Source organism: Chiloscyllium plagiosum, unplaced genomic scaffold (genome assembly GCF_037043375.1).
Source record: "Chiloscyllium plagiosum isolate Xiang-an unplaced genomic scaffold, Cpla_swu_hap1 HiC_scaffold_3, whole genome shotgun sequence".
NCBI classification, from domain to species: Eukaryota; Metazoa; Chordata; class Chondrichthyes; order Orectolobiformes; family Hemiscylliidae; genus Chiloscyllium; species Chiloscyllium plagiosum.
In genome coordinates, this window is record NW_028270141.1 from 138,438,475 (window position 1) to 138,451,811 (window position 13,337).

A 13,337-nucleotide genomic window follows, 5' to 3' on the forward strand; every position below is an offset into this window, starting at 1 on the left:
CATTACATCGTGGGCCAAAAGGCCTGTTCATCTGCTGTACAATTGTATGTGCTATGTTCTATAGGACCTAACGGGCAACTTTTTCATGTGAAGGGTGGTGTGTGCATGGAATGAGTTGCCAAAGGAAGTGGTGGAGGCTGGTGCAATTACAACTTTTAAAAGGCAAGGGTATATGAATAGAAAGAGTTTAGAGGAATAGGGACCAAATGCTGGCAAATGGGATTAAAGTAGGTTGTTGGACAAATTGGACTGAAGGATCTGTTCCTGTGCTGATTAGCTGAGTGAGCTGATTAGCTCAGCACAATACCATTGAAGTCTGTGTGGGAATAAAAGAGTTAGGGAAAGAGTGCCTCCATTTTGGGGCCTCTACTACACTGATTGTGGGGGTATAGTGCTCTATCTCCTCATCCAACTCCATTTTGATTCAGCCTCTTCCTGCTCTCCTTTCTCCCTCTCAGCTTCTTGCCTATAACCTGCCTTGCATGTTAATTAGTCAGTTGGAAACATGGGTGAAATGCTTGTGGCAGTTAATATAGGAAAGAAATACCATGGTGAGTTGGTGATGGCAAAAACGAAACTATTCAGTTGTGCAGCAGAGAACTTCCGGATATTAAAAAAAAACAGACCTCAGGATGATCTCAGAACTGTCTGTCCCAGAACGGAACTAGCCTATGGACACCACGAGTAGTGGCTGTGTTTTGGTGTATGATAGTAAATGATATTCCTTTCCAGTAGGGTTTCCTGAGTTATGACTCTGGCCCTCTGCCATTAATCAGCCAGTTTCCCCAGTAATGTTTTTTCTCAAAGATGCTTGATGCCATTCCAAGCCAATCAGGCAATAACCTGGACAGCTCTGGGCCTCCTGTCAAATTATGCCCCAAGAAGGGTAGAAATGATGGCCCTCTGTGAGCTATCAGAGACTGGTAACTATACAGTGCCAGGTGTGCCCAGGGGAGCAGAGATCACTGCTGATATTGGGCATGTATCAAGGACTAGCATTCCCCGGCCAAACCAGAGGGAGGTAGGCTTGGGCAGGATGGGAGTGATAGTTTGAGAGCGAAGGCAGGACAATGGCTTTCTTATGGGCTTCTTCTCCTGATGCTGGCAGGTTTATTGGGCGATCTTTCTGGATGGGCCAATCAGTGCTTTTGGGATAAGGCCTTTAAGCCATTTCAGAAAGGCTTCACTTGACCTCTGCATAAATGCGGCCTCTATCCAGAGCTTGAGTGGGGCTGGAAGGGGCAGAGGGGATGAAGTTGGGATGGTGATAAAGGTCAACACCCCCATGCTATCCTTCTCAATCTAATGGTGCTACCTACCTCCCAACACGTCGCTAAGAGAGGCATTAAATTCCGCCCACAGTCACAGTCGAACTAACAGTTTGAGCCTGATGGCATGGAAAGGTTCTGCCAAAAGCTAGGTGTTAGCACGAACATAACGTACACTTTACATGCCAGGTACTTTGTTTAAACTTTGTACGTGGTGAGTCATTTCCTCACTTTATATTGTTATGCCACTTAATAAACTTGATGAACAGTAATCTCAAAAGTCTTGCACAATGTTCATTTCTTAACATGCAATATTTGACATATTACTTTCTGTATGAGTAAAGGAGGGGAGTGACTTTCGGTGGCATGTACCACCCACATTTGTACTCTCAATACAGATTTAAATCAGGAGGGGCTGAATGTGAATATCAGAGATAAAATCCTTTTTAGCAACCATTTAAAATATCATGCTGTAGATTGAAATGTGTCCCTCCTCACACAAATGACAGTCACTGCTCTCAAAATTTATTCAAGAGCGATTCACAGGGAATGATAAAAGGCACAGAAACGTGCTATTTGGTCCAATCAGTTCATGTTTAAATCTATCGCTCCATTCCCTTCTCCCTATTAGACTTGTTTTGCTACCTCTTAAATGCACCCAGACTAGTCACTTCAACTGCCTCCTGGACTAATGAATTCTATTTTCACACCACTGTATGAGGAAGGTGAAATCTTCTGCATGCCCCCTTCAAAGGGAAGGAGGTGAATATGGGAGGTATGGTTAGTAAGCTTGCAGATGACACCAAAATTGGAGGACAGTGAAGAAAGTTACTCCAGAGTACAGCGGGATCTTGATCAGATAGGCATATGGGCAGAGGAGTGGCAGATGGAGTTCAATTTAGATAAATGTGAGGTACTGCGTTTTGGAAAGGCAAATCAGGGCAGGACTTATATACTTAATGGTAAAGTCCTGAGGAGTGTTGCTGAACAGTGAGATCTTGGAGTGCAGGTTCATAGCTCCTTGAAAGCAGAGTTGCAGGGAGATAAGATAGTGAAGAAGGCATTTGGTACGCTTTTCTTCACTGGTCAGTGCATTGAGTATAGGAGTTGGGAGGTCATGTTGCGGCTGTACAGGACATTGGCTAGGCCACTTTGGAATACTGCATTCAATTCTGGTCTCCCTGCTATTGGAAGGATGTTGTGAAACTTGAAAGGGTTCAGAAAAGATTTACAAGGATGTTGCCAGGGTTGAGGATTTGAGCTATAGGGAGAGGCTAAACAGGCTGAGGCTGTTTTCCTTGGAGCATCGGAGGCTGCGGGGTAACCTTATACAGATTTATAAAATCATGGATAGGGTGAATAGTAAGAGATATTGTATTCTGGGATATTGTGTTATAGGCTATCTTTATTAACTAACTATATTCATTCATACTAGGTTGCTATACATTCATTCATAACCCTTTACTAACTCGTTATTTAATACAGCACGGTTTCATTCATTCATTCATAAAACCATGGTTCTGTAGTCTCCAAATTTAAAAACACCCCTTTCAAACCCATAACTACATTTCCACACCTTATCAGCCTTTGCTCCAAGCCGTGTTTGCCTCTGAATAAATGTAGCATATGGAACAACACCATCACTATTAAGTCTCCACGAAACATTATAATATTAATCAGCCCTTACCAACCACTCACTGGACCTGAGTAGATTAAGTAACTGTTAAATATCTTTTAACTGGGCAGTTATCTCTTTAAGAAACTAACTGACAAAACAGCGTTTCCATGAAATTGCAAGAATGAATGAAACCCATACTGGCAAATAGTAAATAAATCTCACAACCCAGCTGCAGGCATCAGTTTAATATTCTTTATGCTTTTATAAAGTATAGGTACATTTTTAAAACTTATTTAGAGCATATAGTCCGAGCATTTTCATGAATATTTACGAATTTAAAAGACAAGAGGGCTAACAAGTCCTAATTACGCAAGCAGACCAGACAGATGTCCCTTCAGAAGTAGCAGCCAGCATTTAGCATGTTCTAACCCATCTCCTGTCTCCCAGGACAGAAGCCCTTCAAACCTTCGTGTACGATAGATTTTAAAACGTAACACTATATTAATGAGATTTTAATATATGTAAGAACAATGTATAAAGGGGCTCTTGCAAGAACTATATTTCGGGATTGTATTGACATCTCGAACATGTGCTGTGATTGCTGAATAAAAGATGATATTTTTGCCACTCATTGATTTTGGTCATTATTTGAACTCGATCCCACAATAGCCAAAGTCTTTTCCCAAGGGCAGGGGGGGTCCAAAAGTAGAGGGCATAGGTTTAAGGTGAGCGGGGAATGATTTAAAAGGGGCCTAAGGAACAGCTTTTTCATGCAGAGGGTGGTGTGTGTATGGAACGAGCTGCCAAAGGAAGCAATGGAGGCCGGTACAATTATAGCATTTCAAAGGCATCTGGATGGATATATGAATTGGAAGGGTTTAGAGGGATATGGGCCAAATGGGACAAAATAAATTTAGGATATTGGTCAGCATGGATGACTTGGACTGGAGGGTCTGTTTCCGTGAGAAACAGCCCGAGGAGTCTATAAGTGTCAGCTGGCACCATTTACAAATCATAGAGTCGTAGGATTGTACACCACAGAAACAGACCCTTCAGCTGCAACGTAGTTGATAACCAGTAGGTTCTTGTGGTGCAGTGGTATTGTCTCTACCTCTGGGCCAACAGAACTGGGTTCAGGTCCTAACATGCTCCCAGCAGTTTGGGATAACATCCCTGAACGGGTTAATAAGGAAAAATCTCAAAAGAGAGTTGATAACTGCATCTTATCTCACTGAAAACCAGTTTCTGCCAGTATAGTCAATGAGGTGAGGCTAGGATGAAATAAATGATGGCTAAGCATTATGGAGGCATTAGTGGTGACCTTTCAGGAATCATTAGAGTCAGGGAGGGTCCCAGAGAGCTGGAAAATGGCTAATACAACACCGCTGTTTAAAAAAAGGAGGGAGCGGAGGGAGAAAATTACAGGCCGGTTAGCTTGGTCATTGGTAAGATGTTAGAGTCTATTATTAAAGGATCAGGTTGTGGAGCACTTGGAAGTACATGGGAAAATAGTGCTGAGTCAGCACAGCTTTGTCTTAGGACGAACAGGTGAGGACTTTGGGTCAGTATACAATGGAGTTTAGAAGGATGAATCGGAGGGGAGATAGAGTCATAGAGATTTACAACACAGAGACAGATCCTTCGGTCCAACCCGTCCATGCCGACCAGATATCCCAACCCAATTTAGTCCCACCTGCCAGCACCTGGCCCATATCCCTCCAAACCCTTCCTATTCATATACCCATCCAGATGCCTTTTAAATGATGCAATTCTACCAGCCTCCACCACTTCCTCTGACAGCTTATTCCATACACGTACCACCCTCTGCATGAAAAAGTTGCCCCTTAGGTCGCTTTTATATCTTTTCCCTCTTACCCTAAACCTATAACCGCTAGTTCTGGACTCTCCCAACCCAGGGAAATTGCCTATTTATCCTATCCATGCCCCTCATGGTTTTGTAAACCTCTATAAGGTCACCTCTCAGCCTCCGACGCTCCAGGGAAAATAGTCCCCCCCCTTTCAACCTCTCCCTGTAGCTCAAATCCTCCAACCCTGGCAACATCCTTGTAAATCTTTTCTGAACCCTTTCAAGTTTCACAAGATCCTTCTGATAGGAATGAGACCACAATTGCACTCAATATTCCAACAGTGGCTTAACCAATGTCTTGTATAGCCGCAACATGACCTCCCCACTCCTGTACTGAATACTCTGACCAATAAAGGAAAGCACACCAAACGTCTTCTTCATTATCCTATCTACCTGCGACTCCACTTTCAAGGAGCTATGAACCTGCACTCCAAGGTCTCTTTGTTCAGCAACACTCCCTAGGACCTTACCACTAAGTGTATAAGTCCTGCTAAGATTTACTTTCCCAAAATGCAGCACCTCGCATTTATCTGAATTAAACTCCATCTGCCACTTCTCAGCCCATTGGCCCATCTGATCAAGATCCTGTTGTAATCTGAGGTAACCCTCTTCGCTGTCCACTACACCTCCAATTTTGGTGTCATCTGCAAACTTACTAACTGTACCTCTTATGCTCGCATCCAAATCATTTATATAAATGATGAAAAGTAGAGGGCCCAGCACTGATCCTTGTGGCACTCCACTGGTCACAGGCCTCCAATCTGAAAATCAACCCTCCACCATCACCCTCTGCCTTCTATCTTTGAGCCAGTTCTGTATCCAATTGGCTACTTTTCCCTGTATTCCATGAGAACTAACCTTGCTAATCAGTCTCCAATGGGGAACCTTGTCGAATGCCTTAATGAAGTCCACATAGATCACATCTACTGCTCTGCCCTCATCAATCCTCTTTGTTACTTCTTCAAAAAACTCAGTCAAGTTTGTGAGACATGATTTCCCATGCACAAAGCCATGTTGACTATCCCTAATCAGTCCTTGCTTTTCCAAATACATGTACACCCTGTCTGTCAGGATTTCCTCCAACTTGCCCACCACCGACGTCAGGCTCACTGGTCTATAGCTTCCTGGCTTGTCCTACCACCCTTCTTAAACAGTGACACCATGTTAGCAACCTCCTGTCTTTCGGCACTTCACCTATGACTATCGATGATACAAATATCTCAACAAAAGGCCCAGCAATCACTTCCCTAGCTTCCCACAGAGTTCTAAGATGTAAAAGAGACTAAAGGGGCAACATTTTCACACAGAGTGTGGTGTATGTGTGGGATGGGCTGCCAGAGGATGTGGTGGAGGCTGGTACATTTGCAACATTTAAGAAGCATCTGGATGTGTATATGAATAGGAAGGGTTTGGAGGGGTATGGCCCGGGTGCTGGCAGGTGGGACTAGATTGGGGTGGGATATCTGGTCGATATGGATGTGTTAGACCAAAGGATATGTTTCCACGCTGTACATCTCTAAGACTCTCTGACATTATGATCAATGTTCCAATCTCACACCAGACCCACAATGCACAGGGGCACAGTGCAGCTTGGGATGGCATGTTGACATCGGTCCTTGAATCCAGCTCAGGTGATGCCAAGCACTTTTCATCAGGAAGGGAGGAACCATTCTCCTGCAGAGAGGGAGGAATCATTCCTCATGGGTGTTGGGTAACTCCCTGTGACTGGTTTCAGAGTAGTTTTGTTTGGGATTTTGGTTTGACAGTGTCCTCCCACATTCATGGTCCAGAATGCTGACTAACAGAATATATCAGGAATATCAGGAATAACACAGGTGGGCCTCAACATCCTCTAAACTAATCACAGTTCTCACTCTTGAATCATCTTCAGTGACACTCCCTTGGAAATACAGGCATATGTTCAGATACACCTTATGCATGTGAGTGCATTCTTGGTGTGTGTTTGTGTGTGTGAGAGAATGTGTGAGTGAGAGTGTGTGTCTGTGGTGTGGGTCTGATTGTGTGTGTGTGCGTGTGAGACTGAGAGTGTGTGTCTGTGTCTTGCAACGTGTGTGTGTCTGTGGTGTGTATGTGTATGCGTGTGTGTGAAGGTGTGTCCGTGTGAGTGACAATGTGTGTGTGAGTGAGTGTGTGTGTGTATGTGCATGTGTGTGTGTCTGTGGTATGTGTGTGAGTGTGTGTGTCTGTGCAATGTGTGTGTGTCTGTGGTGTGTGTGAGCGTAACTGTATGAGTGAGAGTGTGTGTGTGTATGTGCATGTGTGTGTGTCTGTGGTATGTGTGTGAGTGTGTGTGTCTGTGCAATGTGTGTGTGTCTGTGGTGTGTGTGAGCGTAACTGTATGAGTGAGAGTGTGTGTGTGTCTGTGGTGTGTGATTGTGTGTATGTGTGACTGAGAGTGTGTGTCTGTGATGTGTGTGTGTGAGTGAGTGTGTGTGTGTGTGAGTGTGTGTGTGTGAGTGTGTGTGTGTGTTTGTGTGTGTGAGTGTGTGTGTGACTGAGTGTGTGAGTGAGTGTGTGAGTGTGTGTGTGTGCATGTGAGAGTGTGTGTGTGAGTGAGTGTGTGTGTGTGTGTGTGAGTGACTGTGTGTGTGTGTGTGTGTGTGTGTGTGTGTGTGTGTGAGTGCGTGAGTGTGCGTGTGTGTGTGATTACCAGAATCAGGTTCAGAAATGGTCAGGGTGCATGCTCAATCAGTTTCCCCAGGATCATCGTTAAGGTGCCTAGGAAATCCTATGCCAAATAAGGGGGATGACAGTGAGAAAAAATTAATGAGAATTTCTAAAAAAAAAGATTGCATTCTTGAGAAAAGCAAAATACCTTTAAAAAGCTACCCACTCGGAAACTAACTTTGGCAGAGGCAATCTTAAGAAATAAGGGAGCGGCCACAGATTCAGCTTTTAATGCCTCAGGACCTTGTGGCTCACTTATTGCTGCTTGAGACTTACTGGCAGAGAGGGAAAAAAAAGTCAGATTTAAGGTAATTTTACACCCCAAGCATTCAATGCCTTGACAAAGGAATATCAGATGTTTTACCTTTAGTATTTGTGTCTATATATTCACAGGAAAATGATCGCTGTGGACTCTGATGGTTCATTTGCATTTGAATTTGAGGTCAGTTTACAGAGTTTCACGGTGGAATGCAAACGCTGGGGGGTTAAATAGCTGGAGAGGTGATCAGCCAACCAGGCTTTACGGGAAATTTATTGCCAACAGCAAATATGCCATAGTTATGGTCTGAAATAGTGGGTGCTTAAAGTAGTGACTTTCTCATTGCCAAAATGGTCATGCTGAATTATCTTGTGTTACATGTCTAACTCATACGTGTGACTTTATATGCTGGGGATTAGATCAATCAGTATCCAAGACTGATACAGAGAAATTAACAATTGCATATGCTGGTACACTACAATGAAACAGACAACACTCATTAAGAGAAAAGCTGACTGAATGTTTTCAGTCGTCATGCATTGTGGAACAATGATCTGGCACACCATCTTATTTTCACAGGCTGAGCATCATTGTCAGTTCCCACTAGTTTTGAGTTGTGCAGAGTAATTGAGTGGAATCTGATGGGCGTCTGAGCGATTTGGACTATAGTGATGGATGAGAAGCCCATCGCAACTTTTACACATTTACCAGGCTCTGAGTTCTCATTAAACAACAGCGAGTTGCCTTTTAAGATGGACTCCTACCACCATGGCACTTCCCCGATTCCCATAATCAGGCTGCTGCTTTGGGAACACAGACCAACATTTCAGTGCGCACCAGCATTTTAGGGTTGATTGGCTGCTGCAGGAACTCTGAGTGGGAGTGGGATAATCACACAGCCCAAGGACTGACAGCTCAGGATCGCTCACCTATTCTCTCAGCACTCACTTTGCGAATGCTCACAGTGTCCATGCCATGCTTGCTTGCACAATGCAACTTCAGCCAGACTGTAGAGGGTGCCAGTCTGGACAGGTATGTCTGGGAGGGGGTTGTCTTTACGAAAGGCACTCTGAGACGTCAATCAAACTGCCTGCCCGTGCACCAAACACACTGCACCTTCATTCAATCAAATGAGCTAAAGTGGGTGAGGGACGTTAGACCCCCTGTCCATTCAAGGCTGGGCGAAGTGGGGCTGCTGCTGTCAGTCGAGGGTTCCACTGTCACCAGTCACGGGCACACAGTGTATAACCAGGAGAGTGGTCAGCGGTCATGGGCTCTGCTCAGTCAGGGGCTGTTCATCAACAACATCAGAGGTCTGACAAGTTATTAAGGAGGAGAGGCCCTATGGGAAATCACTGTCAATAGATGCAGAGAAGTCAAAGCTGGGGGAGGGGTGTACAGGAAGGAAGAAGCTTTGTAGACGGGGTACGTGGATGGAGACGGGGGATATGTAGCTTATATGGGGAAGGGGTTCTGCAGAATGGTGTATGGTGTAATGTCAAGAACCAGGGGGCAGAGAGGAGAATGGAGACAAACTCCAATGTGGTGGGCCCGTCATCATGGGGATTGAGTGGAAACAGGCTGCTAGAGTAATATGAGGTGGAAAGGGGCCGGGAGACTTTGGCAGGGTGGGGGAAAGTGGGTTCATGGTAATCAGGCAGAGCCTGGTATCACTTCTCAGCTCCATTCCTTGTGCAATGGAAACACAGATTTAGATGCAAACTCTTTACTGTTAGTTGCTGTGAGCTTGGATTTCTGAGGTTCACCTGGTAGCTGGTGAGTTTTTCTGTGTGCCTGATGGTACTAATTAACTAGTGAGTGTTTTCATAACCATGGAAATTTCTTTTAGAAACAGTTTTTGAAGCCTGGCAATAGACTGATTTTGGTGCAATAATTGATTTCATTGAGTTACTGAATTACTATGTCGCAGAGGAAGGACAATCAGCCCATCTTGTCTGTACTGGCTCTTCAAATGGCCATCATTAAGCAGGCAAGATGGTGGCTGGAGCTCCTCTGTTTTATCAATTCCTTTTCCTTTTTACAGTCATAGAATCATCGAGGTGTACAGCACAGAAACAGACCCTTCAGTCCGATTCGTCCATGCTGACCAGATAACCTAAACTATCTAGTCCCATTTGCCAGCAATTGGCCCATAACCCTCTAAACCCTGCCTTTTCATATACCTATTCAGGTGCCTTTTACATGCAGTAATTGTACCAGCCTCCACCACTTCCTCTGGCAGCTCATTCAATACTTGTACCACTCTCTGCATGAAAAAGTTGCCCCTCAGGTCTCTTTAATATCTTTCCCCTCTTACCCTAAACCTATGCCCTCTAGGTCTGGACTCCTCCATCCCAGGGAAAAGAACTTGCCTCTTTACCCTATCCATCCCACTCATGATTTTATAAACCTCTATAGGGTCACCCCTCAGCCTCAGATGCTCCAGGGAAAACAGCCTCAGCATGTTCAGCCTCTCCCTGTAGCTCAAATCCTCCAACCCTGGCAACATCCTTGTAAATCTTTTCTGAACCCTTTCAAATTTCACAACATCCTTCCTATAGCAGGGAGATCTGAATTGAAAAACAATATTCCAACAGTGGCCTGACCAATGTCCTGTACAGCCGCAACATGACCTCCCAACACCTGTACTCAATACTCTGACTGATAAAGAAATCATACCAAACGCCTTCTTCATTATCCTGTCTACTTGTGACTCCACTTTCAAGAAGCTATGAACCTGCACTCCAAAGTCTCTTTGTGTTCAGCAATATTCCTTAGGACCTTACCATTAAGTGTATAAGTCCTGCTCAGATTTGTCTTTCCAAAATGCAGCTCCTTGCATTTATCTAAACTAAATTCCATCTGCCACTTCTCAGCCCATTGGCCCATCTGATCAAGATCCTGTTGTATTCTGAGGTAAACTTCTTCACTGTCTACTACACCTCCAATTTTGGTCTCATCTGCAAATTTACTAAATATGCTTCCTATGTTCACATCCAAATCATTTATATAAATGACGAAAAGTAGAGGACCCAGCACCGATACCACTGGTCACAGGCCTCCGGTCTGAAAAACAACCCTCCACCACCACTTCGAGTCAGTTCTGTATCGAATTGGCTAGTTCTCCCTGTATTCCATGAGATCTAACCTTGTTAACCAATCTCCCATGAGGAACCTTGTCGAACGCCTTACTGAAGTCCATTTAGATCACATCTACCACCCTGCCCTCATCAATCCTCTTTGTTACTTCTATAAAAAAATCTCAATCAAGTTTGTGAGACATGATTTCCCACACACAAAGCCATGTTGACTATCCCTAATCAGTCCTTGCCTTTCCAAATACATGTACATCCTGTCCCTCAGGATCCCCTCCAACAACTTGCCCACCACAGATGTCAGGCTCACCGGTCTATAGTTCCCTAGCTTTTCCTTACCATCTTTTTTAAACAGTGGTACCACGTTAGCCATCCTCCAGCACCTCACCTATTGTGAGCAATGATACAAGTATTTCAGCAAAGAGCCCAGGAATCACTTCCCTAGTTTCCCACAGAGTTTGAGGTTAAACCTGATCAGGTCCTGGGGATTTAACCACTTGTCTGCATTTCAAGACACATTCTCCTGTGTAATATGGACATTTTTCAAGGTGCCACCATCTATTTCCCCACATTCCATATCTTCTCAGTTCTTCTCCACAGTAAACACTGATGCAGAATACTCGTTTAGTGTTTCCCCCATCTCCTGCGGCTCCGCCGAAAGGCTGCCTTGCTGACGTTTGAGGGGCCCTATTCGCTCCCCAGTTACCTTTTTTCCTTTTTTCTTCTCTTTCCTGCAGTTTCTCTTCTCTGCACATCACCAAACCTCCCCACCCCCCACCCTCCCAAACAACTCTTAACTTTTCAAACTTACCCAGAGAGAATGGAGAGTGGAGGAGGTGAGTGTGAGTCCAGCAGCAGGAGATGTGTTGGAGAGCATGCTGCCGTGGGAGGGAGTCCGAGCCCAGGCCGGTCTGGGTGACTGGTCCCGGAGGTGAGTCACAGGCCGGAGCCTGGAGCAGGAGGCAGTCCAAGCCCAGGCATCTGGGTGACTGGTCCCGGAGGCAAGTCACAGCCCAGAGCCCGGCATGAGGAGGCTGCGAGGCCTGGAGTTCTGAATCTTGGCACATACGGGCTGTAATTTGATTAAAAATCATACAACACCAGGTTGTAGTCCAACAGGTTTATTTGGAAACACTAGCTTTCAGAGCGCTGCTCCTTCATCAGGTGGTTGTGGAGAATGTCGATCACCACCCGATGAAGGTGCTCCGAAAGCTAGTGCTTCCAATTAAACCTGTTGGACTATAACCTGGTGTTGTGTGATTTTGAACTTTGTACACCCCAGTCCAACACCGGCATCTCCAAATCATGACTGTAATTTGAATCCTTTTTAAAGATACTTTTTAATTCTTATTCTGGACGTCGAGTAATTCAATTTCTCTTCATAGCTTTGTATTCCTATGCTGGACAACTTATTTTTACTCTTCCAATTCAGTGTCTGTACCTAGGTACCCTGCATCTAAGATGGCGTCAAGATGTGACATTACAAACTTTCCGCTGCACTCATTCGAGTGCACGTGACAATATAGGCTATTATATTGTATTGTATTGTATTCTATTGTATTACCTCGTGCCAAACTCCTGCCTTCTCCTCCCATACCCTTGCACACTGTTTCTATCCAAATCATTATCCTCTCGAATGCCTCAATTGAACTTTCCCCCACCATATTTCAAGCAGGGTGTTCTATTCCCTGACCACTCGATGCAGCCGCGTGGCTTATTTCGCTTGCTTTCAGGAGCTGTGCTCTCTTGGTTCTTGGTCTTTTCTTGAGCAGGAAGAGTTTCTTCCTATCTACTCAGTCCAGCCCGTGCATGATTTTAAAACCACAATCAGATCTCCTCTCAACCGTCTTCTCCTCTCCAAGATGAACAGCCACAACATCTTCAATCAGTTCTTAAAGCTCCAGTGGTGTCAGACACCGTGATATTGGTGTGAGTATTTTGGAATTGTACCGTGGGAGTCTTGGATACTTTACAAAAGCTGTTTTGCTTCTCTTCAGTTTATAAAGGAGTGTTTTGGAGATTTATGGACTTATACTTTTACTAGGCATTTAAAGTGTTTAGATTTGTAAGGTAAAGTTGCCTTAGGGATGAGAGAGAAAGAGAGAGAGAAAGAGAGAGAGAGATGACTGGTGGTGGTTTAACCTGAGGGTCACCATGCCTCATGCAACAGGAGAGATTGATAGGAGGAGAGTCATTCATGGTAATCTCAGCTAGGGATGGGATTGAACCCACACTGTTGGTATCACACTGTATCACTAACCAGCTGTCTCACTAAATAACTCCCTTTAGCTTTGCATTATAAACAGATAGTCTGGATTATTCTATTTTATCCACCATATTTTTCTTTTGGAATAAACTCCCGTTTTATTGTTAAGGTGAAATCTAGAGCATTGCGTACTTATGGTTCAGTAAGAGGACTATTTGTTAAAAACAGAACACAAATAATTGATCACAACAGGTTCCTGTTTGGGATCTGACCTGTCTGGTAATAACTCCTGCCAGGACCTGGCCAATCAAAAAAGAAATTGCTGTGATATTTGTA

General features: G+C 44.4%; 1 long non-coding RNA gene across 1 annotated transcript in view; it reads left to right on the forward strand.

Annotated features, from left to right (window-relative positions):
- The first annotated feature begins 7,678 nt into the window (after positions 1–7,678).
- Positions 7,679–13,337, forward strand: part of LOC148151356 (uncharacterized) — a 33,651-nt gene continuing 27,992 nt past the window's right edge. Inside the window, exons 1-2 of the long non-coding RNA XR_015752012.1 lie at positions 7,679–7,749; positions 7,835–7,883. This is a non-coding gene — a long non-coding RNA (uncharacterized LOC148151356). The remainder of the gene's footprint in view (positions 7,750–7,834; positions 7,884–13,337) is intronic.